This window comes from Psittacula echo (assembly GCF_963264785.1).
Source record: "Psittacula echo genome assembly, chromosome: 1".
Classification (NCBI taxonomy): domain Eukaryota; kingdom Metazoa; phylum Chordata; class Aves; order Psittaciformes; family Psittacidae; genus Psittacula; species Psittacula echo.
This window is the reverse complement of record NC_137735.1, coordinates 158721449-158748873: the sequence shown is the minus strand read 5'-3', so window position 1 is coordinate 158748873 and position 27425 is coordinate 158721449.

Here is a 27425-nt window from a genome sequence, read left to right as displayed (position 1 = left end):
AGAAGCCTGGTGCTCACTTTGTTTTATTTAACATTTAACATATTTAAAGACAGTCGAATTGAAGTCTTCCTTTTACCATAATGATATATCAAGAGTTCATAAGCATTAATGGTGTTCACCAATATTTGGAAAATTTGTCAGCAATTAAAAACTGCTGTAAACTACCCTGAAAAGCCAGATGCCAGAATCACATCCTGTCACTCCTAGTGCTATACAAATAGAGATAATTGCATTATACTTCCTTTGGACCTTATATTGTGAAAGCAGTATGCAGCACAAGTAGGATCAGAAGTCTAAGGTCATAAGACACGAGGTTCAGTCTCAGTTGGGCATTAGACTTGGTGCCCATTTACATACTAAGAACATTAACTGGGGTGGAAAAAAGGCTAACCTGCAATTGAAAACTTATAGAGAGTGCTCAGACTCCCAGTACAGCTGTTCTTTTTTTCAGTTAACAACCACTCTTACTGTTCAACACTGTCCAGATAGGGCTTAGCAGAATATTTATGGACATGTGCAACATCTTTTTGGAACTAATACAAAATGTAAATAGAATTTATAGGGTCACACTTCTAAAATACTTCTATTTAGATAAAACCAAGGATCTGATAAAAATAATACAGCAAGGTCTCCATGTCCTGGGGTATGGGGGACAGCGGTTTAGTTCTACACATCGTTTCTTGCTGTTTTCCAAGTACTGCCAGGGAGAACTTGCATAAATTTTGATGGAAAATTCCTGCTTTGTAACTGGAAGAAGACAATATGACTTGATACAAATATTTTATTGACCAAGTTTGCAATAATGCCAAGTGTTTGTTCTCAAGCAGCAAACCCAGCATAGTTAGAATCATGTTGAACTTACAAATATGCAAAACTGTTTGCTTACAATTCTTTTCAAGATAGTCAAAGCACCAACTATATGCACGAATACTGGTCAGCATGAACTAAGATCATCAACCCAGTTTAAAATGACATCTGACTGAAAGTGCCTCTAGTGGCTCTATTAATCTTGTGTTGAATCTCTGTCACAGAATCACAGAATCATAGAATCCTAATCTGAAGGCACCTGCCACACATCTAGAATCAGTTCAGATCAACTTAGGTCCCCAAATGACATTAATCAATAGACACCTTCAAACAGTTAGTGGAAGGAAAGAAAAAGACACTTCTAAAGAGTCTGAAGAGATTTACCACAGAACCCTCCAGTTGTCTGAAGTGCTTGCTAAAGCATCTTGTCCCTCTCCAGTGACTATTAATAGATTTCATGTATACTAGCCTGCTAGTACAGGCACCTAGAATATGGCTGTCAGAATACACTAATTTTCCTTGTACGTAGACACTTCACAATAGAAACTACTGAAGTCGTGTTTTCTTTCTAAAAGTTGAGAAGGAAATAAAATACTTCCTTCGCATCTCTGTCAATATGAGATTTTTGATCTTCACGTTTCTGTCCTGTGGCATCTTTATTTTAAAAATTAAAAAAAAAAAAAAAACAAAACAAAACCCAACATCAAGCAAACAAAAAAAAATACCCACAGAAAATGATCTTCACATAACAAGCAATGTGTTTACTGCTTCCAGCACTGAAAACCATCTGCTTATTATCTCTGATAGTATGAGCTTTTGCTTTATTCTCTACTAGGTCTCCACAACACAGTGGCAGCAGTGCTGCTTATAGGTGTACCCGGAACAGTGCATTAGACTGCCCAATGAATTTTTACACTAGTAAAGACTGTATCAATGCCACCTTTAGAAGACTTTTCAACAAGTGATGATGGCAGGGCAGAAAGGCAGCTGAAAGATTAGAATCTACATTGCCCCCTTTTTTGCACTGTTTGCCCAACATCTGCAAATACCCTACTTCCTATTTTGATCACCAATTTTATTTAGTAGTCCTGCACTGAAATTCTGCTGCAGCATTCAAGGATTTCCATTAGAGTATGTCCTCCCTATCAAATACCTCCATAAAAGCAGAAAAATATCAAAAATACAGGTCTTCCAAACATCTGGCAACTCCTCTGGTAACAGATGTTCTCATATTCAGTATCAAACCAGTTTAAACATGTTTGGCACTTGCATTACAAACCTCACATCTGGTACATAAACAAATGTGTTTGGGTATTCAGTTAATGTTTTCTGCAGCTTAGCTTAAAACAGCATCTGATTAAAAAAATGCCTCCTATATAACTTCGGGTTGAATCTCATTAGTCTTAACCTTTGTGTACCTGCAATGCATACCTACATACTACTGCCCAGTAATGTGAGTTCAATTAATCAGGACTTAATGTACCACTAGACTCTAACCAAACACACTAAAAATGCAAAGTTAGCTTTTCCAATAATATCTGGTAAAGAATAACATGAGATATTTACACCTTTAAATGGCTCTTCAAAAATGTCTGCTTTCCTCAACACACCAGTCACTTCGGATCATTCTGTCAGTGTAACTTCATCATGGCACACTACGCTGACATACAGCTTTAAGACAGAACGGAAATTTTAGCCAGTTTGAAATAGACATACTGGTGTGCGTAGTTATCTTGGATTCTTTTGGGATTTTGTTTAAATCCAAGCTATTTATTTAGTTTAAAAATATTATCCTAGAGGTAACATATATATAGCTACAAATAACCACAAAAAAGTTACTGCAATAACCTGTAAAACTTCAAAATGGAATTAAAAATATTTAAATTTACTTCTGAAGTTTTACAGAAAAACAGGCTATTCAAAAGGTTACCTACAAAATACATGTGGAAGAAGCAGGAGATAGTCCTACTGCCAACAGTGTTGCTATAAACTCTTTTTAGGGCTTAAGGAACACAGGTTCTACGGCAAAATTATGTATCAGTATTTTAAAAGATTCTGAAGACTGATCAAATCACAGGTATTTAGAGATAGGGGAAAAAAAGAGACTGCAGGAATTAAAAAAAAAAATAACAAAAAGGAGTTGAGCTTAATGAAGACAGAAAAACACACAACTGAAACCTGACTGATGGCACAGATCATCTGTCATCCAAATGACAATCACTTTCTCTTCAAAGAGAATAAAGAAAGAGGTGAGAATGCAAAAGGCAGTATTAGTATGGGTTGCTGGGGAAAACAGCTAGAGAAAAAGGTATTTCCAAGGGTATTAGTGTATGGGGAACAGACTAACAACTAAAAGCATTAAAAAAAAAAATAGGACTATGTGGACATTTGATGTATTTTTTTCCTAATCATTTTGTGATTTTGAAGTATTCTGAGATGTTACAAGAAGGTCATATTTCAGACTCAAAAACTGGAATAAAACAGATAGTGGTAATTACTCCCTAAGAATTACAGATGATAAGAGTTACAGTTTCTAACACTTCCTGCTGCACTCCATGCCATACTTGGCCAGGGAACTGAAAGACATCCCCACAGCTGTGTGAGACTTCAGTTAGATGAAGCCCATCTGGTTGAGGCTATAGACTTCAGTAACATCAGCAAACACCTAGCACCAAACCAATCACCAGCAAAAACTATGTGCAAAAAAATCTGATAAAAAAAAATCTAAATTACGGGTGTGCATCCATATCTACATCCTACATCAAAACATTAGTGCAATGTTTGCTCTTTGTCGATTGTTGCTATTCAGAAAATACTGGTGGAATAGCAATCTGAAGCTTTCCTATGCAGAAGTTACCGCCTAACCAATGGGTCTTTTTCAGCATGAAATCGTGTCTGCCCCTGTAACACTTCCCTGTAACCTACACTTTAAAGCTAAGCCTCCAAAAACCTGGTTTAGTGTGGGGTGTCCCTGCCCATGGCAGGGGGGTTGGAACTAGATGATCTTAAGGTCCTTTCCAACCCTAATTATTCTATGATTCTATGATTCAGTCCTGGAAGGTGTTATCCTCCAATATACCCACCTTTCAACAGGACCTATATGGCAGACAGTCGACTTAGTATCTCACACTCCACGTATCACTGCCTTTGATCCAACCTCCTTTTTAATCACACAGAGGTGCCATCTTCTCTTCTTTTTTTTTTTTTGGGCTATCAGTAGCCAATTCACACAGTATCAAAACTGATAAGAGAGCCATTTCCTGACTCATCTGGGTTATGACTTCCTGATGACATCTCATTATTCCTGGCAAAGAGTCTCAGTATTCCTCACTGAACTTGGCCCACAATTCAACCACTATCTCCTATTGAGTCTCCACATTACTTGCATAATAAATGAAACTGATCAGAGCCTTCAAGACATTGTTTTTCTAGAAATATGGAAAAGGTTATAGGAAACGGAAAATATAACTACAAAAAAAGCAGGGAAGAAATGAACAGAGGAGCAAGGGAACATAGGTACTCAAGGCAGGTAAGCTTTTCACAGGTATTTCAGCTGGATAGCAACTTCAAGCAATATAGTTTTATAAGTGTTTATTAAAAAAAGAAAGGAAGGAAGGGAAGAAGCTTCAGGAAAATAAATACAGTAGGGACTCTGAGTGAGGCAAATCAGAATGCTGCTTGGGGTCTTTGCTTCAAGTCCAGAGGGTCTTTTTTTATTTTCTGTATGAAAAGCAGAAAAAAAGGGAAATAAATAAATAAAGCCTTCAAGTTTTAAGCACACACACACAAGCATTCACACACACACATCCGTTCTCTCAAACACATTTCAGAAGTGCCTGAACTTCAGTCTACAGTTATTAATCCTGCAATCCACCTTTGAGTCTGTATCGCAGCTGTTTTACTTAGTTCCCCCATATTCTTCATTACTAAAACAGCTCAAAAAATTTTCTCATTGCTGAACATCCTTATAACATATTTTAAGACAAATCTTTTAAATAGGCCAATTGATATTTTTAGTACATTTGGTGAGTTTTGAGCAGGCAAATTTCTCCCTTTATATAAACAGCCAAATAGGCCTACTGTTTCACAGACTGTTAGGTGGAATTCTTATTTAATCAATACATTTACTACAGCAAATAATGACTGAAGACACATTTCATGTGTGTAGACAAAGTTAGAGTAACAAATTAAGTAATGACTGCTGGGAGGACTTTGCTAGTGTTCAGGTAAAGATTAATAAAGAAATCAAAAGTCATCAAAGTTAATATTCAAAAATAGAACAAGGCAAACACAACTGATACTTTACAAAAACAGGATTGAGAATTTCCAGAAACAAAGAATTTGTTTTGTGATAAGATGACCATCTATGACGTCTCAAGTTAAAAGAGTAACGAGAATGAAAGGTAATGAAATTGCATATATACTTAAGAGTTTAAAATGCCAGTAGCTTAACAAAAGTTCCTTCAAAAAAACCCCGAAAACATATCTATAATGGCTTGAGACACTCAGTTTCTGAAACTCCTAGAACAAGGACTCTTCAGAGTAAGTTTGTTCCTGTTGCAGGACATTGCAAAAGTGCAGAAGTACAACCACTAAATGGCTTTGCCTAAGGCAAAATAAGGAAGAACTGCCAGTAAAGAAATCCAAGAGCCCCCAGTTGGTAGGTCTGAAGCAACACAGATGAAGATTAACATTTATTGAGCTTCAAAATGCATACTGCATGCCACTGAAAGAAAACATGGACGTAGTCAAAAGTGGTTTAATTCATAAAATGTACCTAATCTGTAATTTTTAAAGAAAGTCAGTTCTTCATGTGAAGGAAACACACTTTCCAGATACTGAGATTTAATGGCCATTTTGACAAAATATTTTAAAACTATTATCAAACTATAATAATATGCAATTACCACATATTGCCATGTAATAAAAATAACTGAGAACCAGATGGACCAACACATGATAGAATTCTCAACATTTAACCTCTGACCACAATCAAATTTAGAATAAGCAAATGTCCGAAAGCTCTTCTTAGTTCATGAATGTGTCGACCTCCATGAAATGAGCAGATTCTGTTTCCATTTGTACCAGAAAATGTTAGTAACAGCCGATAAACTAGTTACATAAAAGTATCTTGACCCTAAACATATCCAAATGCATTCATTTAGATTATGTCCTTCCACATCAAAGAACAGTGAAGAGCAAAACTGGCCTCATACTGACAGATAATAGTCCTGAACACTGCCCTGCATTGCCTTTAGTGTCCCTGCCCAAGCCAGCACCATCCATCTTGATTCTTCTGTCCCTCTGCCTCCAACCCTTTGTTCTTTATCTTCCACTTCAGCCCATGCCTGTTATTACCACCCTTGCTTCAGCAGGCTCAAAGGGAAAGAACTAGGGTCCCAACCACCACGAAGCTCTTCTTCCCAGAAAAGTGATGGGGCAGCACGGGGCAGCCATGAATTGCGAAGGCCAGAGCAGTCCTCTCTCAGCTCACAGCACAGTGCTGCATGCTGAGAAGCAGCATCCAGCAGAGAGAGGGAGGGATAGAAGTCCTCTCTGAACAGATTCCAGCCCTCCGGTACAATCAATTCAGCCAGGGAGAAGAAGCTGTTTTAAGAAAGGTGATAGAGACCTTCACATCCAGACACAGTCCTAAAAGTGCCACTCTTCTGTATTACACCACCTGATACTATATAATGTTACAAAAATCTAGTGCCATTGTCTATCACTACTGGATGCTTACAGAACAAAGATTCAACACAATCCGCATAATACAGTTACCCATCAGCTGGGGACCTTATGAGAGCCAGATGCTCTCTTTCAGTGGAATAATGCTCCAGACAACATGTAGAAAACAGCACCAACTATTATGGTAATAGAATGACAGGAAAGTTGGAAGTATTGCATGGCAGCAGATTAACACTAAAGAGGAAGCAGCTTTCCCACTCTTCAAAATTCCTGAAAAGCAGAGAGCAAGTTCTAGTCAGTTAAAGAGATCTGAAGAACAAGAAGAACTGCCGATGACATACACTCAAATGAACAAAGTTCTACGAAGTTAAAAATACACGCTTTGAAAACATTCATGAGAAGGCAGAAAACTTCTACCTATGCTTAAGGACTGGAAAGTGAAGCACTGGTGGGTATGAGCATAGACAGACACTGCTGCTGGGCAGCATTAACTATTTGAAGGATAGAAATGTCTTCAGAAGTATTCCTTTTCTGCAAGAGACACCACTCAGATGGTTAAAGCAAATATGAAATAACATCATGCAAATAAGAGAATAATTTATACTTCCAGGAAGCTTCTTCCTTAAATAACATAGAATCATAGAATCATAGAATAGTTAGGGTAGGAAAGGACCTTGAGATCATCTAGTTCCAATCCCCCTGCCATCAGCAGGGACATCTCACACTAAACCATGTCACCCAAGGCCTCATCCAACCTGGCCTTGAACACCGCCAAGGATGGAGCACTCACAACCTCCCTGGGCAACCCATTCCAGTGCCTCACCACCCTCTCAGTAAAGAATTTCTTCCTTAGATCCAATCTAAACTTCCCCTGTTTCAGTTTGAACCCGTTACCCCTTGTCCTGTCACTACAGTCCCTGATGAAGAGTCCCTCCCCAGCATCCTTGTAGGCCCCCTTCAGATACTGGAAGGCTGCTATGAGGTCTCCACGCAGCCTTCTCTTCTCCAGGCTGAACAGCCCCAACTTTCTCAGCCTGTCTTCATACGGGAGGTGCTCCACTCCCCTGATCATCCTTGTGGCCCTCCTCTGCACTTGTTCCAACAGTTCCATGTCCTTTTTATGTTGAGGACACCAGAACTGCACACAATACTCCAAGTGAGGTCTCACGAGAGCGGATTACCTACTTATGGCTAATTGTTTTGTGTTTTCCACACACACCTGACTGGAAATCTTTGTGAGTATTTTCAGTAAGCAGATAAAGTACATGAAAGCACTATGTTAAGAATATGTACATGTGTGAAAAATATTATTAAAACAAAAATAAGTGAAGTTGAGACAATTCAGTATGCGATACATCTGAAAAGTCAGAAACATTTAACCTACAACCATGGACAGTTTCATTACTTCTCACACTCAGGACAGCATGCCGTATTTAAAAAAGCCTGATTAAACCTGTGCTATTTTTACTTTACTGATTTTGCCAATCTTTGTTTATTGCTGGAGAGAACACTGCATCCCACCCTCCTCAGGACTCGCATGCCTTTGTTACACTTCTGTAGCTTCACTCCAACTGTGCTAGAAATTATTTTCAGCTGGCCCAGAGGCACTGTCAAATGCTCTGCGCTGCCATGGGCAAGACCAGTATTTGATAGCTAACTTAGGATTCCTGCTGCCTGAACTGGTAGAGAACAAGCATGTGGCAGAAGTGATGAACTTGTTCTCCCGAGGGTAAGGTGCCAGCTGCACTATAAAAAAGAGATAGTGTGGAATTAATAGTGGCTTCACAGGCAGGCTATATATTTTGCCTTTCAACAGAGAAATATATGCCTTAATGGAAGCTAGAATGGAAGAATGAAGACTCAGAATGCAGAAAAGCTGACTGGTACCTTGCAAAATGAATTTCAGTTTTGTGTTCTTCAGTCTCACTACTGCAGGATGCTCTTCAGATGCTTTAAAGGATAGCTTGTGTTTAAATAAGCCTATCATCTAATGACAAACCACTACAGAACTGCTACAGAGAAGTAAAGAAGGCAACAGAAGCAAATTCTGCACATGGAAACTTTTGACTTATGCATGCAAGAAGGAAGAAGTGGGCTTATGAGAAGGATACAAAAGCAAATGCAGCAGAAGCTTTTTTGATGAGCTCGTGAGGTTCTCTCATGCATACAAAGCTGTAGAAAACAAAATATAACTGTGAGAGAAATTGTCTTGAAATATGTGGACAAGTCTGGAAGTACTGGCAGAGCAGAATGAACACGTATGACATAAGACTTGATGATAAGGAAAAAAACACACAAATTACAATGTTCCAAGATATTTCCTGAAGTTCTGGACCTAACAAACAAACTTCCTCAAAAAAATAAATCAATGTAGCACTGACACTTCATTTGGTTCCACCGACATTTTCCACCCACTCACAATCTATTACTGGACTGCTCACCACAGTTGGAAAGCACCCATGTAAAGCTTTGCAAGCAGCTTAAATTCAAGGCAAGAGGCCTTAAGAAGAATGTAAAACGGGAAGGAATATGAAAATGCAAGCAGACTAAAAGAAGGAATTCACTGACTACATTTTAAGAGAAGCAACATCTGATTTGCAAACCAACAAAAAAAGAACAAATGAAACAGCAGAAGTTAGGATAGAGGGTCCTTCAGAAAGGAGGTCTGAATACAAAATGGAATAGAAGGATCAAAGAGAAAAAGTGGATCTGAATGATATTAAAAAAAAAACGGTGCAAATGCTGGTTCTGGTCAGGATGTATGAAGCATGAAGAAAGCAAGAGTAAAAAATAACCCTGAGTCACTGAGTCAGAGTGACAATAAGGATAATGTTCTTGTCATTTGTGATAGAAAAGGAGAGAAGTGGAAAGAGTTCTGTTTTGAAATGATAAGATAATTAAAAGGCATCATGTTAGAGATCCAGCCTGAGACACAAGATTAGATGCAAGGAGCAGTAACACTGGTGGCAAGACAGATTTACAAGTCATCTGTATAGCTGCAACAGTAAAAGCAATGCAAGTCGCTAATTCAGCTGGAAACAGAGCATCAAAGGGGGGGGGGGGGGGGGAAGGGGGAGAAGGAAGGGAAGGAGGAGAGATTAAACCAAGAAGTTCAAGGCCACAGTCTTGGCAACTTCAATGACAAAGTATGAAAGAGTGAAGGCTGATACACTGAAAAGGGCATTAAAGGAGTCAAACGTAAGAGAAGACCAGACAGAGGATTATCTCAAAGTGACCATGAAGGTGCTAAAGTACAATTAAATCACACAAAACTAGCCACATGTCATGTCAGAGGCTAGAACTGCACCAACGACTGAACACAGGTAAAGCCATTGAGACTACTAGTCTCAATGACACAGTAAAGCAGTACACACAAATGTAGAGAATGAGGCATTAAACATCATCCAGATACAGCTCCTCTGAGTACAAGGAGCTGAACCATGACCAGTAGGTAGATCAGGAGCGTTTTCACTGATGGTGGTGGTGACTCTCCTCTAGGCTCAAATGGTGCACTGAGCACCAGTATCAGTAGATGAACTGTGCGAATCAAAGATTATTTCTCCTCCTTCATTTTTTATTTTAGGTTTTACGATGAAAATTGCATGTTGGAATATGTAGTTGTCCCATTTGCTATTGAGGAGAATTATTGACTCTAGGTTAAATGTCATAACAAGAGGGTAGTACAGGTAAAACTGCTGGGGATGACTCCTTAAGACACGACGTTTTCCCAAAACTGCTTTCTTATCTCATCTGCCTTCTGAACCAAGCGATGGGAAAAGCTGTATTTTCTGCTACACACAGACAGGAGCTGGGCTTCTCAACCTTTCCAGACCGATCCAGGGAAATCAGTTTTAGTTTCATCTCATGAATCACAAAGCGATTGATTCATCATATATACCTTACCTTCCCTGATAAAAGTGGTAACAACTGTGTAAATTAATGGTCAAGATTATGGTTTACAGGGATATACTGATGAAACAGTACACTTTCTGCTTTGAGTTGTTCTTGAGAACTGCAGGAAGGACGAGCTGACGAACAAATAGTGTCAAAGTAAGATCTCAAGACAGGAAACCACTGGAATAGCTACAACTTCTCTTGTAGCTTTGAGCAAGCCTGAAAGTCAAAAGTTTTTAGGAGGAGCTTTAAGGGAACGCAGAACATGAGATCTTGCATCAGGAAATAACAAAGGCTTGAAATTGTTGATGAAGTTCCCTCTGAAATTTGCTTTTAAATCCTCTGGTTACAACAGAACTCAAGTAGTATTCTTCAACATGGAATAACAAGGTCAAATTAGGATCTTCTGCAGAAGATCCTGATGTTATACTTGCTTTTCAGTATTTTTATTAACGAAAGCAAATATGAAGATACAGGTAAAAAATGTGGGGCAGACAAGCAAGGTAGAATGACAAACACAAATGTTGGTAAGAGAGTCAGACAGGGCAGCACTTCTCAGTCCCTGCCACACGCACTGCCAGAGAGATGGTGCAAAGAGCAAACAAAGTGTGAACCATCCATCCCTCAGAAACCCAACGCTGGCACAATTTTCAGTTGGTTGTGAGGTCAGACAGAAGTCACTGAGGTGGTTACTTAGTAAACTGGATCTGTTCTAATAAAACTAACCTTAACAAACCAGCAGCTATTTTCAGAGATGTCAAATTTCTACAAATGAAGAACGTGCACGTCCTGCAACACACGTGGGTGTGACAAAGAGAGAACTGCAGGTTAACAGCCCATCTATTTACACAAACAAGCAAATAAGGCAACGTTGTGGCAAAAGACGTAGCATAATTCTCACTTGAAGCCAGTTCTTCTGCAACAATCCTTCAAATCTGGCTTGTGGGATGGTTTACAGGATCAAGGGATGTTTTTTTCCTTAACACTCCAGCATCGGATGGGATTTATAGTATGCCTTCTTAGCCAATGCTTGAGAAATTGCACAGAAACCACTTGCTCAATTTAGAACCCAAATAAAAAAAAAATTAAAAAAATCAAAAGAACCACAGGGTTTTATCTATGTCTACAAATGAGAGAAACATGTCCATGTACAGCTTACAAACGGCACACAGAATCGGGTGAGAAAGTATCTTTCTTAGTAACACCCACATGTCAAACTATCTCCCCTTTACAAGAACTTCCCATTTCAAGAAAGGTAGGTAAAAGCCCAGGACTCAAGGATCCCACTTCCATGAGCAGGACTCATGCCTCTCAGATGAATCTGAGCAGAGCAGAGACAGTATTTGTAACGCTGTACCAGGACTACAAGCTACCGATATAAACACAGCCCTCCTGCTGGCAGACCAAGGAGAGCCAGGACTGTGGGAAGTACACTTCAGCAGCTGGGCACTTTTTACTACTACAGCAGGAAAAAAGCCTGTTGAAGTGGTGCCACCTCTAAAAGGAACTCAGAAGGCACAACCACACCTTTTCGGGTGTCCCAAGTTTTTAATAGAGGGCTTACTTTGAATATGAATATTGCTTTGGTCAGCAAAATCAGATCACAGAAACTATCCATTTAGCACGGAGAAACTTACCCATTCACCTCAGAAACCTGCCAGTATAAAAATAAGGTCTTGGTAAAGGTCCCTTTTTTTTTTTTCAGTTTTCAGCAGACCAACTTATATCCCTCCCTCCCCTGAGAGCGTAAAGGAAACAACTGCAACATCAAAGATCTTGTATAAAACCAGAAGTCAAGCACACACAGTATTTTACACAGGATGTTGGGAAAGAATGGCCCCACCGGACTACAGATGCTTTTCTTTCCCATTTGACATACAACTCTTTAGCATAAAACTCATCTGTAAACACAGGCTCGCCTGCAGTACTTCACAGACATCCTCAGGACAGTCCTGATGATGCCAAGGCATGGCCACCATGGGTAGATACACCTGCAGTGCCCAGACTCCCAGCACACTTTCATCCAATAGCAGCCTCACGCAGACCACAGCCAGCACGGTTAAGCCCTTCCTTAGTCTCCAGTGCCACGGCCATGGTGGCTGTGACAGGGACCCACCCCTGCCTAAAGAAATGCCAGGACATGCTTCACTACATCTCTTCCATAAACAGGGGTGGATAAGACTCTGCCCTTTGTTCATATAAATGGGAAACAGATCATCCACCACTGCTTGTGGTCAGTGAAAGATATAAATCTATCCTGAACAAAAAAACGTTTCTTGTTGATGTACTCATGAACAGAGCAGAAGAGAACAGGAGGAGAGTAGAGTGGAGTGGAGCAGAGTAGTCCAAATGCCCTTAAACACTGACAGGTTTGGGGCATCAACCACTCTCTAGGAAGCCTGTTCCAGTGTTTGACCACCCTCCAGGCACAGCCATGGTTCCTAATGTCCAGTCTAGACCTCCCTTGGCACAGCTTTGAACCAGTCCCACATGTCCTATTGTTGGACACCAGGGAAGGGAGCTCAGCATCTCCCTCTCTCTCCATCTCCTCTCCTCAGGAAGCTCTAGACAGCAATTGAGGTGTTCCTTCAGGCTTCTTTCCTCTGAACTAGACAAATCCTGAGTCCTCAGCTGCTCCTCATAGGACATTCCTTCCAGCCCTTTCACCAGCTTTGTTGCCCTCCTCTGGATGTATTCAAGGGCCTTCACATCTTTCTTAAAAAGATGGGGCCCAGAACTGCACACGATGCTCAAGGTAAGGTTGCACCAACACCGAATACAGTGTGGGACAATCACCTCTTCTGACCAGCTGAGCTAGCGCTTCCGTGACGACAACAAATCATGGAAAGTACAATTTGGGAAAATTTCAATGGACTACAACTCAGACCCCATACACTCAAGAATATTCCAGGGTTTTTTCACATTGTCATGTACGTATCCCTGTTTTACTCCTTCACTTGAAGGCTACAGTGAGGAAGCACTGGCTGGATGCTGTCTTATGTCTGTCTTGCTGGTATGTTCAGTGAAGCCACTTCTTATTAAATCCATTTTCTGTTGGTTCTAAGACATGGGTTTTGTCGTATTTACAGCATGTTGAAAGTATTAAAAATTGGAAGTTCTTCTCATCTGAGTGGTGTCTGATGCTGACTGATAAATTTTATAAGGATCATTTTTTGGTATAAATACCAAGTGGGATGCTGGGTAACCCAAGCTCACCCTGGTAAGCCAAAGAGAAAAAGACCTGCCAAGCCACACTAAGAACAGAAATATTTTGTAACTGCTTTTACTGAACAAACTGAACTTCAGAAAAACTCTTCTCAGTCCTTCAGTATTAGCTTCAAGTGAGGTCAGCTAGTTTCATGCAACATACTTAGCATGAACTTTTTAAAAAGTGCTCAGGAAGGGCTATTTTCAATATTCAAATTACTGCATGTGTGAAGCTGTAGCATCCACAGCTTCTAGAAAATGACAGGACTTTCAGTAATATACCAAGATGTGACACAGTTGTGCTTGAATTCTGCTTAGATTTGAACTTTTCCAGTTTTAAAGACCACTATTAAAATGTATTTATTCTTCAGTTATTTTTAATCATAATATCCCATTGAAGTTTGGGTCAAAATAAATAACCTGGCCCAAGGGCCCAATTTGCAGCGAGGTCCTATTTCAGAGTTTGCTGATAACCTCATGAAGAAATAATTAGAACATTTAAAGTGACAAATTAAAGCCAATGCAATTAGCAATAACCCTCATGATTACTTAATATTTTCTAAGTGCTTTTGAAAAAGCAGTGACAGGATTTTATGCTGCAAGATAAAATTCTATTCATGTGGAGAAGTGAATTACATATGTTTACCATATTAAACAGGGTGAGAAAAAATCGGATGCAGTAAAAGGATATTAATAAATTATCACTACAGAGTATTACCAAAGGAAAATGTCCACCCTGTCCTTATTCTGTCATGGTGGTCTGTGAGTCCTGAACTTAGTATGTCAATGGCCAGCCAAAACAGATCTCTCTTTCCATCTTCGAAAGTAGAGTACGATCAATTGAACCGATTTGGAATATAACATCTGATCAAAGAAACAGTTTAAAAACTAGTTTTCATGAAGGATTCTGTGGAGTAAACTTTTTTTTTCTGTAGAACACAATACAACTGCACGGGATCCAAGGAAAGTCTGGCCTTTGCTATAAAAACAAGCATGTACCAAAATGCTCTGAATTTTTTCCTTCTCTCTCAAATGCTATCATTCTTGGTTCTTCCCTGTTCTCAGAATACCACACAGCACAGTCTGAAAACAGCCATGGACCAACAATTGCATATTTGCAAATGCCCACAAATGTGTACATCTGCATTTGCACCCCACTGAAAGAACTCAAATCATCAATAAACCTTTTATTTTTTTTTTCTTCAGTCATCCCTTGGTTTTCTTTTAATTTAAAATCGTTTCAGAATAGGAAATTAAATTCTTTAAGAGTCAGTGCTACAGTGCTGCTTGGAGGAAAAAAAACTGTTGTACTTGAAATCTGTGAAAAGATTTCCCATCAACCTCCAGGTCTGGAAATAAGAATAAACTCATTAAATCCAAATAGACTACTGCTCAACTGAGAAACAACTCACTTCAGAAAATATGTATCTGTTGCACTGGTTAGAGACAGGAAATATTTTCTTCTTCTCCCCAGACAATCAGTAATAACGAATACACCTGAATAAAGTAAGGACATGAAAATGCACAAGATTTGAAGCAGCAAATCAATAAGGACTTTGTGCAGTATCATTTAAATGTGGGATGTGAAACAAAGTCCTAGTTCTATGCCTCTATGAAACACATACAACCAAAACCTAAGATCTTCCATCATAAATGCCTGATGTATTAAAAGGGCAAATTTATATAAAAGACCACCCTTCCTAACCGTTTTACAATACCAAATGTAACACCTAGTTTCACATGTGGACTACAGGCTTTCTGACATATTGACTCAGCAAGCCATGTACTTTGTATCCAAATGCAGGTAATATTAAAGGAAAATGTACAATCGCAGACTTTTCCCAACACAGAGCAGAGCATGCTCCTTTCCCTTTGCGTAACACAGATGCTCTTTCCATCCTCCCTGTTCCTCCAGCAGCGAGGGAACATTTCTTTCCCTCTCCATTGGCATGAAAAGGCCAGTGTTGGTTTATATGAGACCATTCAATCTCATTCTCATCTGCTACTGAAACACATTCTCTTAACATTTAGGAGAGGTTTTCTTCATACAGGATAGAACACTGCAAAGGAAACCATCTTCGGGAAAAAATCTGGTGTGCAGCTCAGCATTAAAATAGCAAATGCTGTTTGTTTTGATGGTTTTCTCTTTTGTGCCATGAAGATTTTATTGTGATTTCCTTCTATTAATCAGGCTGGGAATATAAAATGAGCAGCTCTGGCTATTGACTCTATTGGACTGGTGGAACCAACACTTCAAACCAATAAGGCACAGCCCGTATTTCGTGCAGCACAGGCAGACTGCACACCTCTGCTTGCTGAAACGCCTGCCGCTGTTGAATGGTAAATTCTTCTCTCCTGCCTATACATTCTCTTTTTCAAGTGTCTGAATGTTGGCAATACAGAATGTCTCAATCTGCCAGTTAGTTCATATCACCAGGCAGTACTGACTGCTTTTTAAGTCATTTGCAATTGAAATTTTGCTCATAAAAAGCATTTACTTAAAGCCACCACGATTGCTTCCTATTTTCTTAAAAATACTAGCAAAACCAGGTTTAAAGCAAAACAAAAGCATGCTTTGTTGCTTAGTAACCTCTTTTTTCTAAGTTTACAACTCTTTCTCAAGTTATTTGAGACTGGTTGACCATTCTCCAGAGAAAAAAATCTGGCAAACAGGTCAGCAACAAACGCTGTACTCCTCTATGCCAAGTAAAACAAATTTTCATTATTTTCCATTGAAAAAGCAGCAACAACTGCAGCGTCTGCCACAACATCTTTGTAGATTCTCACCAACTGAAAAAAATGATTGTAGCTGTCACAACCTGGACAGGAAAAATATCCAACAGGAGCTGAAGGGTTTCTGTAACTTTCATGGGCAGACTTTCAGCATCTTTGCCTCCCTTGTCATTATTTCATGTTTTGAAATCAGCTAGGATAACACAACCTCAGGTATAGCAGTATTTTCACATCAAAACCAGTCATCCTTGGATCGCTGCTCTTGTCGTGTATTTGAGCCAAATGGTCCCTAGGCTGGACAAAAACCCTGTGACCAAGGACACACAGGGGGACACAGTGTGGTTCTCCCCTATGGAGGCTGGAAGCAGAGCACCATGCTCACATAATGCTGTACACAGACACTGCACCACGCCATGCAGCGGCTCAGGTAGCTCAGCAGAACTTCAGCAACGTCAGCAACACACTCCATTGTCAGATGAAGATATCCTACCTATAGCTCCATACTTAGGGAAAACTTGTAGACACTAATGCTAGTCCTAGGCAGCTAACCATCCCATGGGCTTCACAGCTGTGCTTTCACTGCAAGAGTAGTGAAAGTTTACCATTTCCAAAAATATTCTACTTTTGACTGGGTTTTATCTGAAACTCCCAATTTTCTTTTTTGAATGCTTTCTTTTCTGGTTTGCAATATTTTATTAAAGATAGAGAACACCCCCAAATGTACTTGTATAGAGGTTTCTGCGACACATCTGGTTTCTTGTTCTTGGTCGCCTTTACAAGCTTCCAGTAAAATCCAAATTTATTCTGCAGCAGCATTTAAATTTCTTCCCATTGCCCAGCTCCTCAGAGGCTTGCAGAGTGGCTCAGTGAGTCCTGCTCTTGGGTGTACAAATTCAGTACACTGGGGAAATACAGGAACCACAGTTAAACTTCATCTTTGGCAGACTTCTGTTCAACTATTAGGACAACCTGAAAAATTTATTTAGAGACTTACATAATCCTGAGGCTACCACCTCAATATACTAATCTATACAAACAGCTGCATTGGAGAATATTGAAGAAACGTATTTAAACTGCAAAGTAATACATTCCGCAGTATTTAATTTTCCCAGATCCTCATGTATGTATGTTCCTATATACAGGTTTCATTCTCCATTCACATTACAGGCAATCTTGTAATTAAAATTTAATTAAATTTTAATTTAATTTAATTAAAAATTAAACATATATGCAAAAATTAAAGTTTGTATCAGACCCAGGGAAGATCATTATTATTTACATCAAATTTAAGGTGTCCTTTTTAAAAATGCGTAAGTTATTAAGTAACTACTAACTAACTACAGAGTAGTAACTTAATTACATATTTACTGGCTACTCTGACCTGTGTCTGCATTAGTCTTCTGAATGAATTTAAGTGAATGCTTGATTCAGTTATTTAACATTTTTTTCTCCAAAGTAATCAATAAAAAGAAGTCCTACAGGAAAAAAAGGCTACAGAGAGATCTGCTGTTTTCTAAATAATGCATTCCAAAAAATTTCTGATTCAAAGATGAATTCTAAAGCACGAGATGGAGCTTGTGGAGACTTCTCCGCATGAAAGGCATCTGTCAGGATGGAGAAAGAAAAAAAATAATCTAGTAGCATAGTACCATGCAATACTGAAATGATAATTGCTTTTGGTTTGAAACACAGAATGTTGTATCTGCGAAAAAAGACTCAGGTAAAATGTTTCAATACCCTCTAAGAAGTAAATAGGGTTTTTCTTTTCAGTAAACAGAGAAATGTTTCATCTTTCCCTTGAACATACCTGAATCCCTTCTGTGTTTGTTTGTTTCTAATTCCACTGGTAACATTTGCATCCCTTTTCCCTTGTATGGTGGCATACTAACGAGAAACTTTTGAAAAAATTAAAAGGACAAAAACAAAAAGAAAAAAAAAGAAATCAATGAAAGAACACAATGTTAAGAAGCAGTAATGTTTAAGAGGGAATCAAAGGAAAGGAGAGCAGCTAAAAAGACTGAAAAAAGATAAAGGGCAAAGGATTTAAAAATTAAACAGAAGGAAAAAGATTAAAGAAAGAATGGCAAAAGGCAATGCAAAAGGATTTAAGAAGCCAGTATAAAGAAAAGACATTCCGTTATGAGAAAGGAATAGCAACTACTAGGGGAAAAATACTTGAATATAATGAATCAAAAAAATTAATGAAAAAAGAAATTAATTAAAAAGCAAACAGTTAAAAACTTTCCTTTTTCTCCATGAAATACAGGAAATAAATACACAACATCCAGTCAAATTTTAAAAGCCTTTTTCTATTATATACAACATCATTCAACAATCTTTCTGCATTAGTCATTTTAGTGATATGAAAATAGAATACAAAGCAATGTGATGCCAATTATCTTCTATACAGCTATTTCTATGCATCATGTGCAAAGCTGAGAATAAAATGCACCCCTATCTAAAATATCAAATCCTTTTACTTTTATTTATATAGCATTAAAATTCCAGGAATTTGTCTACTTTATATAGGATTTCAACAGCATTATGAAGATGGTTCATTAAGAGTTTCTAAAGGGTTAATTATGCTTACAGCTGCTTCTTTTACTGTCAAAAGTAGTTTATGGACAAAACTACAGTAACCAACACTTAACTGGACTTTGTAAAATTTACAATTAAGTTAGCACTAATGCACTCAACCCCTTTAAAACCTTTTAATAAACATTCTCTTGCTACAGTGGAAATACTTTCTACCTCAGCAAAGATACACAGCATAGAGAAAAGTTGGAAGAAATGCAACTCAGAAGATAGGAAACACAAAGACAGTTCAACGGTGGCACCTTCGTTTGAACATTATACATTATATACATTGTGATTTTTAAAAAATTTATATAACTTAGGGAATTGTTAGTTATTCCTTTCCATATTTACGTCACATACCCCAATTTTCTCTCAAAGCCAGTAACGTACCAAAGCCGGCAACTTTTGTCATCTACACAGCCTGCATTTAAAGATAGTAATTTTTTTTTTCTTTTTTTTTATTATTATTTTTTTTTTAATTTTCATGGACTATTTCCCTGCTCCCTGGTTTTATTAGAGAAAGTAAACAGATTTTCAAATTTTACTTATTTTATATGCCACTTACCGTGTCACCCCTTATTTCTCTGCTCTCAAAACTGATCTTTTTAATCTCAATTCGTATGAAATCATTTCCATGCCTCCAGTCATTTTGAGTGGCCTTTTCTGGACCTTTTCTGTTCCTGCAATACTTTTTCCACGATGAAGTAACCAGCCTACACAGACTCCTCAAACTGAAGGCATAGCATCACTTTATTTAAATGCATTCTAATGCCTGTGGGAATATTCTTCAGACCACTCACAATACCACTACTTTTTTCTTTTTGGACATGACAATATATGTTGAACAAACATCTTCTATGACCAGAACAAAATAACACCTAGGTGTCATTACTTGGTGGAAGAATTTCAGATGCGTAATGAGAAGTTGTCCAAGCTCCTTCTCAGCATGCGTTGCCGTTTTGCATCACTTGTTAATTGCCTACTGTGTTGAAAACTGATCATTAATGCAACTTTTTGTTTATGCATTCCATAGCACTCGGTAAACTAGGCAGGTAACATAACCTCTTCTCCTAATTATACAATTTCCTTTGCCAGTCTGAAGGATGTAAGATCAACCAGTCGTCCTTGTTTTACTAAAATGCCACACAGTCTGAATGACTGGAGGAGCACAGTAAAAATTTACAGAAAAGACACTGGATTTCATCAATATTATTTTTCAAGCTTTTTAATTTGTAAGAATTAACCAGACTGTAAACAAAATTACTATTAAAATAAGGCTTGAATTTGTTTTTTCAATGCAGTAATTTCCACTGCTTTGCTCATTTCTCCATCTAATTACTTAACTATTCAATTCTGAAGTTGCAAACATTGCCTTGGTCAGCTCTGTCCATTGTCCTCAATCTCAAGTCAATTAAAAAAAGAAGAAAAGGAAAAAAATACCATGAACAGAAATTTGCAAGCTGAAAACCACACCTATTACAACAGCTGTGCCACCAGAGATTGCTCTAAATGGTTTTTTGTTCCATCCCCACCTACCTTCTCTTTAGACAGAAGACTTGCAAAGCAGGACATTCTGGACAGATATCAGCACATAAAAGCATAGAACGGTTTGGGCTGGAAGGGACCTTAAAACTCAGCTAGTTCCAACCTTCCTGCCATGGGCAGAGGTACCTTCCACTAGACCAGATCGCTCAAAGCCCTGTCCCACCTGGCCTTGGAACACCTTTCCATTTGACTGGTAAGTTTTCCATAAACAGTAACTTTGGGATTAAAACTTTAGCCCTGATTAAAGGAAGCGCTGTAAAATGTGAAATCAAATCACACAAGCCCATGAGAAAACAGAGATGTCCCACACAGAGCGGACAACAGTCCTGTGTAGAACAGTGTTTATACACATAGAGGTGATCATACAGTATCTCTGTGCTGCAATGTGCTGGGAGAACTTTTTGCAAGCCCAATGAACAAGTGTTTTTCATTTCAGGCGTCGGGGGGCATTAATCCAACTATGAAAGGCACATGAATTACTTCAGCTACACAGAAATTAGTTTTCACTCTTCACACAGCTCATCTCAACATGTTCTTTTACTTGGTCCCCGAAATACTACAAAGCCAAAGAGAAGTGCTGACAGTTAAACAGTATTTGATGTGTATTCCCTATAGGATTCTTTCTGAAGAAGTCACTCTAATTTTAAGATCAGTGTAACTTTACAGAATGTACATAGGGTGGGTTGCCCTGGATCAGGGAGCAAGCACTCAAGGTCAGCGCAATAAGCAACAAGTTTTCTAGTAACTTACTTCAGCAGAGCTAACTAATACAGCAAATATATTAAATAAAGCATTGATACACATACCAAACCATTTACTGGATTAAACATACTAGGACTTAAAACTGATACAGCTTTCATATACATTTAGCTATGGTACTGGTATAAGCATGTTGAATCTTACCAAGTAACTTTCCAGTTATGGCTATATATCATTCTGGTTTAAAATTCCTGAAGTTTTCTCAATGTATATATTTTTATAGATGTATATGAATCCAAAATTATCTTTTACTAGTGTGCAAAATGTTACAGTAACACAGATGCACCAGATTGTCACTTTGGGGGACAAATAGGTCACCGAGAAGTTTTGTTTCTCACATATTTTTCTTCTCTGAACAACATACAATTTAAATAGATGGCATTTACTGAAGAACGTTACAGCAAGCCTTCAATTAAAACTTTTTACGTTAATTAAAAGTCAAGGACGATGGATCATAGAGAGGTAAAGCACTAAAATGCTGGAGAATGCTCCAAAGCGGCGTAAAATTTCGCAAAACATAACAAGGCAAAATTCAAAGAAGGTGCCTAAGATGAGTACGAATAAAAACAAGTGATGGAGAGCTTCATTTGTAAAGCAACCCCACTGCAGCTGAGAGAGAGGAATGCTGCAAAAGATCTGTGACAGCTTTGTAAGAAACAAATTTAGAGTAGCTGTACGCTAAGAAATGCTGAGTTCAGAGGTAAAGGCAAGAAGAGAAATGAGAGTGACTGCAGCAGCAGGTACAGCTCAGGACAGGTTCTGTGCATGCAGGCTGTGCACAAAATGGACTGTGGAGGAATGAGAAGTGAGGGACGATGTGAGAAAGGGGAAACACGAGACAAGAAAGCAAGCAAATATGCATAGTGGGACAGCTGCAGGGGTTCAGAGGCACTGCACAAAATCCGTGTCAGTGGCAATGTGACTATCTTTAGCAAGCCCAGGCACATAGCAACACTTTCTTTGTCACATTCCGTATTTTGAAGGTTTTCTGTACCTAAGATACAGAAAGCAAAATAAATTTATTTGCTAAATGGAAAGATTGCATTCTACAAAAGCTAATGCAAACTGCCAGAAGCCAGGTGGGCAAATGAGAAGCTCCAGCCCAGGCAGAGAAGGCAGAGTAATGCTCAAGTTTCCAGTTGGGAGTCAGATAAAAGTAGGAGAAGGATGAAAGGGAAGAGAACTTAGAACAGCATGCTTCTTGGGCACAGCAAACAAGAAAGGAGGAGGAGGCAAAGAAGAACAAGCAAGCAGCGAGAAGCTGAAGACATAGAAATGGCTAGGGAAAATAAATGGCACTTAACAAAATTATCTGAAGAGATTACATATAATACAGATTATTATTATTTATCTATTTGTTTGCCAGAGGAGAAAAGCACAGTATTATGCTGGAAAAAGGAACTGCTATTTGCACAGGAAAAAGCAATTAGCGCACGTACAAGGGCTCCCTTATTGTTCTACCTTCTTATCCCAAGTTCCAGTAATATTTACATTGCATGACCTCAAACAGCTATACAAGGGAAAATCCTGCTTATAACAGTCACACAAGAAGCCCTACTCAGATGTTAGTTTCATGAAACATCCTACCTGACTGAGCCGACTTTGACTGCACACACCTGTGGCAGCTGCGCTTCCTTGCTTCAAAGCCCACTTAGTTAAGGGCTTCCCACTTGTCTTTTCCCAAATAGAAACTGATGAGTTTGAGTTCAGAGATGGAATACTGATAAATTCCTTTCTTTTCCAGATCATCCTTATTGCATTGGGTTTGATTACGTGATAGTGAGAGATACTCATGGGAGCATAATTAATTAAAGCAGCTATATGATCAAAGACTGTTTTCTTAGAAATGAAATAAAAACAACTTCCCTATTCAGAGATGACCAACTGCTTCACTTTCTTCTGTAAATACAATGACTACTTTTGCCTGTCTAAAGTACCACTCATTTAGAAGAATGTTGCAAAGTCATTCTTTGTCTAATGATTTCAGCCCACTTCTTAATTTCACAATATCAGGTATTTTGCTTCTACAGAGCTGAGGACAGACCACTGGGATTCATATAGCTCTTTCCGTGTCATAACAGTGCCTTACAGTGCTCTTAAGATCTCAGCTAGCTGGAACCTGGGCTTCTTCTCCAGCAGTTGTTATTCTAGGAGGTGGACTTTTTGCACCCAGCCACACTTCACAAGGCAGATGGAGGCTACATCCCACGGTGTAGCAGTTTGAGCACCTACCTCAAATTGGCAGTGTTCACCTCTGTTTACGAGTCAAACAATCTACAGATTGTAGTGATGTTAAGACAATCAAGTCCCTTCTGTCTTTCCATTATTTCCACTTCATTACAAGACTATTCTTCGCTCTTTAAACTGACTTAAGAGCTATGCTTGGCATTAAAACAAAACCACCTTTATCAAGAAAATACTCGCAATCTTACTCCAAAAATTTTACTGTCGAATTCTAGGAAACAATCAAAAGTTTTCAACATAGTAATTTTACTCCAAACTTGCCTCACTGATTTTCATTAAGATCTATTATTACATAAGAAAACATTATCTATTAATCATATAAAAAAAAAATAACTGAATCAACAACTGCAATACTTCCATCCAGAAGTATCCAGACAGAAATGTCACAACAAGCATTTTAATTTTACTCACTGATCTAATTTACAGTTAATTAACTGATTTATAGTCTCAACTGATTTTATTTCTTAATTCTCCTTATTTTCTACATGTATTTTATCCCACTTCTTAATAACAGATGACATGAAACCATTCCAGCAAGAATTGCCTACAATGTCTATCATTATACGATGCAGTGCAAGCAACAGCAGTAAATACAAGATATGCCTTAATTTCTTAAAGCTAAAATGTGTATTTTAAGGTTCTTTAACCATTACAAAACTGGTTGAAGTGGCACCGACTAAATGACCTTGAAAAGCCATGCAGTTTCAGGCGAGGCACGTTGGCGGGAGGACACTGAGCCTGAGAAGGTTCATCTCACCACTGCTCCCATCAGGGTGTGGGATGGGTTCATCTCAAGGCACTGCACTTTGTAGGGAGGGAGGTGAGAGAGATTTCAGCAATAGAAACCAAGCCGCTAGCACAAATGATGGGAAAAAGAACTACCTATGCCTCAGAACAAGGCTTCTTAGCTTCAAATTTCTTGTGTCTGTACATGACTGGAAACAGAAAAGCTCTGGAGTTTTGGAGCTGTGCAACCAGCCACAACCAGGACCTAGCAGGAGAAAAAAAAAAGATTTTCTCTCCAAGAAATTCCATGGAATATTTCACCAAAAATCCTATTAGGGTACATAGCGTAAAATATTCACATCGCCTCCTGTTAGATAAGCAGAAGCTTTAGACAGACACACAGTGACAGTCAACACATTTACGGAGAGTGATGGAGCTGCAAGTGTGATACAGGAATTGGTAAGTTTTCCAGGCTTGGCACGCAGATGACAGGGTTTACCATTTTGACCGGGGCTCTCCTATGGTGAAGCAACGCAGAGTATCTTGTACAATTTGGCTAACGCAGTAAGCTGACAAATAACTACAGGATCCCAATGTGTAAAGGGATTTCCCTTTGCTGTTACCTACTTTCACCATTCCCATGTGTTTGAACAATGCCATTCCTCATGTTTTGTGATCTTACTTTTCATATTAATCTCTACATCATTAAGCATCAATAAGAAAGAACCAGAAGGAATGAAATTTAACGTAAAATCTTTTAACTGACATTAAGGTGTGCCACTTTTGGAGACGGTTTCTTTCCGAATAACTTTTCATACAGGTGAAATTTAAAAAGAGAGCTGAGAGTATACGACCAAATGGTCTGGGCATAACTCTGATGGTTTTTTTTTCCTTGAAAATTCAAATGATCCCTGCAGGCAACCGACAACTGCAAGATCTGTGGAATGTGCTCTTTGAACTGTACAAAAGCCTTCAGCCTTTCGTGCATTGCTGCAAACAAAAACTGCCAAGTGCAATTATTTCTCAAATTTAATGTTATGGAAGTGCGGTGTCGTTTTTTTCACAGCTTTGAGAACAGCTGTAGAAAAACCGGGTTTACAGGAGTATTTCCCCACAACAGTTGTACACTGCATTTATCACCTTCTGTAAACAACTGATACAAATGAGCACCAGTCAAATCTCAAAGAGTGCCACTCTTTCTGCGGTGCTCTTACAATTATATTTCTATGGAAAGAATCAAAGGAAGAAGTGGAAGGAGGCCTCCCAAGAATGATTTTTCATCCTTTAGCCTTTCTGACAGAAGAAAAAACCCACAACTTATATCAGAAGCACCAAACAGTGCTGAGAGAACAACAGAAGCTTGAAAATTCATAGTTCACTTACCACTTTTTTTCCTTAACCTCCACTGCTCTATCTAATGTTCCTGCCAACATCCACATGCTAAAAGGTAGCTTGGTAGATATATTACAAAATACTAGCACAGCAATCTAGATGACCTTGTCTGCATCTGTAGTTCTAGCAAGAACTGCCTTGTTTTTGAACACAGATGTATTCAACTTGCTGAACTGAAAGCGTTCAAACTTTACTCACTGAATACAGACTCAGTAAGATGACTTTTATTATTGACTTCAGCTAGATCTGAGATTTTTAAGCTAGAGATGACACTAAGGTGAAACCAACTGCCCTTAAGTAAGTCTCCATATCTGAAATAAACGTTTCCCAGCCATGAAGACACCCAAATTCAAAACAGTCATTTTTGCTTGGATTGCAGAAGGGCCTTGCTTTAGAAAGCAAGCTATTCAGTTCCAGTTTAAACTTCACTGCAATTCAGACATGAGATGGAGCACTGTCTACTCGCCAGCTTATTCCCAAAGCAGACCTAAGCTCCTAGGTCTCACCCAGGATCCCTTGCCCACACCCACATGTAAAGTTAGCCACAATATCCTGTTTCAAAGCTGGATGAGAAGGGACCTACAAAGAGTCCTATCCAAGAGGAGCTCTGCCTTCAGGACTCTCCTCCTCAGCTGGAGCAGATTCAGTAACAGCTCATGAAAGCCTCTGCAGATCCAAGCTGTGAAACAGTCCAGGTGCATGTACCCTCTGAATGCACTCCTTAACTGGTAACACATGAAGGTGGGCCACTGCATGGCAACAAAATAAAAAGAAATAAATAAAAACCCCCTAAGAAATGCGATATGGAATCCAAAAGGAGATCGAAGGAAAAGGAGCCTAACTCTTCAGCTCGATTATGTGGACGGGAAGGACCAGAAGAAGGCATTCAGTATGCTTACAACAGCTCCTTTAGCCAATCTCCAGTTGGCTGCTATAAGGAACCCTCAGTCAATAGAAGCAATGGCATTTTTTTCAAGTACATAAGGAGGCTGAATACACGAATCACCTTGCTTGTGCCACACCTTTACTTTAGCCACACTTACGTCATACAGGCAAAAAGTCATTCTTAATCATGAGGTGTCACATTTCTGCTCCTGAGCTGCTGCAGTTTACATACAAATGCACTGTGTGGGACTCGACGATCTTTAGGGCCTTTTCCAACCTAAATGATTCAATGATTGTGTGTCCTCTGGCACAAAGAACAACAGAATCTGGACCAAAGTTAAGCAGAGCACCTCTAAGCTACTAAAGGGCTATGTAGAGCAAAGGAAATTAAAAGCCAGTGCCCCAAAGAGATGTTCCCACAAGAGAACTGGGGAACAAATCCATTTAATTCAGGCATTAAGAAAAAAATGAAAAGGACTTACTGCAATGGTGCCAAGGAAGATCAAATTCTTAGGGTATTCAAACGCATTTTGTGTCACTGCTCGAAGTGAAGCAGCGCGCAGCACCATGTACTGATAGTCTGTGCTTTAACAGAACCATATTCTTGTCATACTTTAGGCAAACATCTACATGCAGAATGACGACAGGACTGTCACGCACACAGGCAAGATGGATCAAGGCACAGCCACTGACAGGGAGCAGACCCCTCTCACATGCCAGGACATGTTTACTTTTCCAGCAGCAACAGACAGCTCCTTCGCAGCAACTGCAGCAGCGCAAGTTGAATGTGCGGTAAGCCACTGATTCACCAAGGAGGTCGGTCAGTGGTGCACTGTGTCAAATGCTATCACTGGGCTTCCACCGATGCTATAAACTGCAAAACTTTTGTTTCATTTCAAAATTAGAAGAGATAAAATCTTCACAATTTCTGTGGTCTGAAGTGCGGAGTATGTGGATGGAGGAAACCT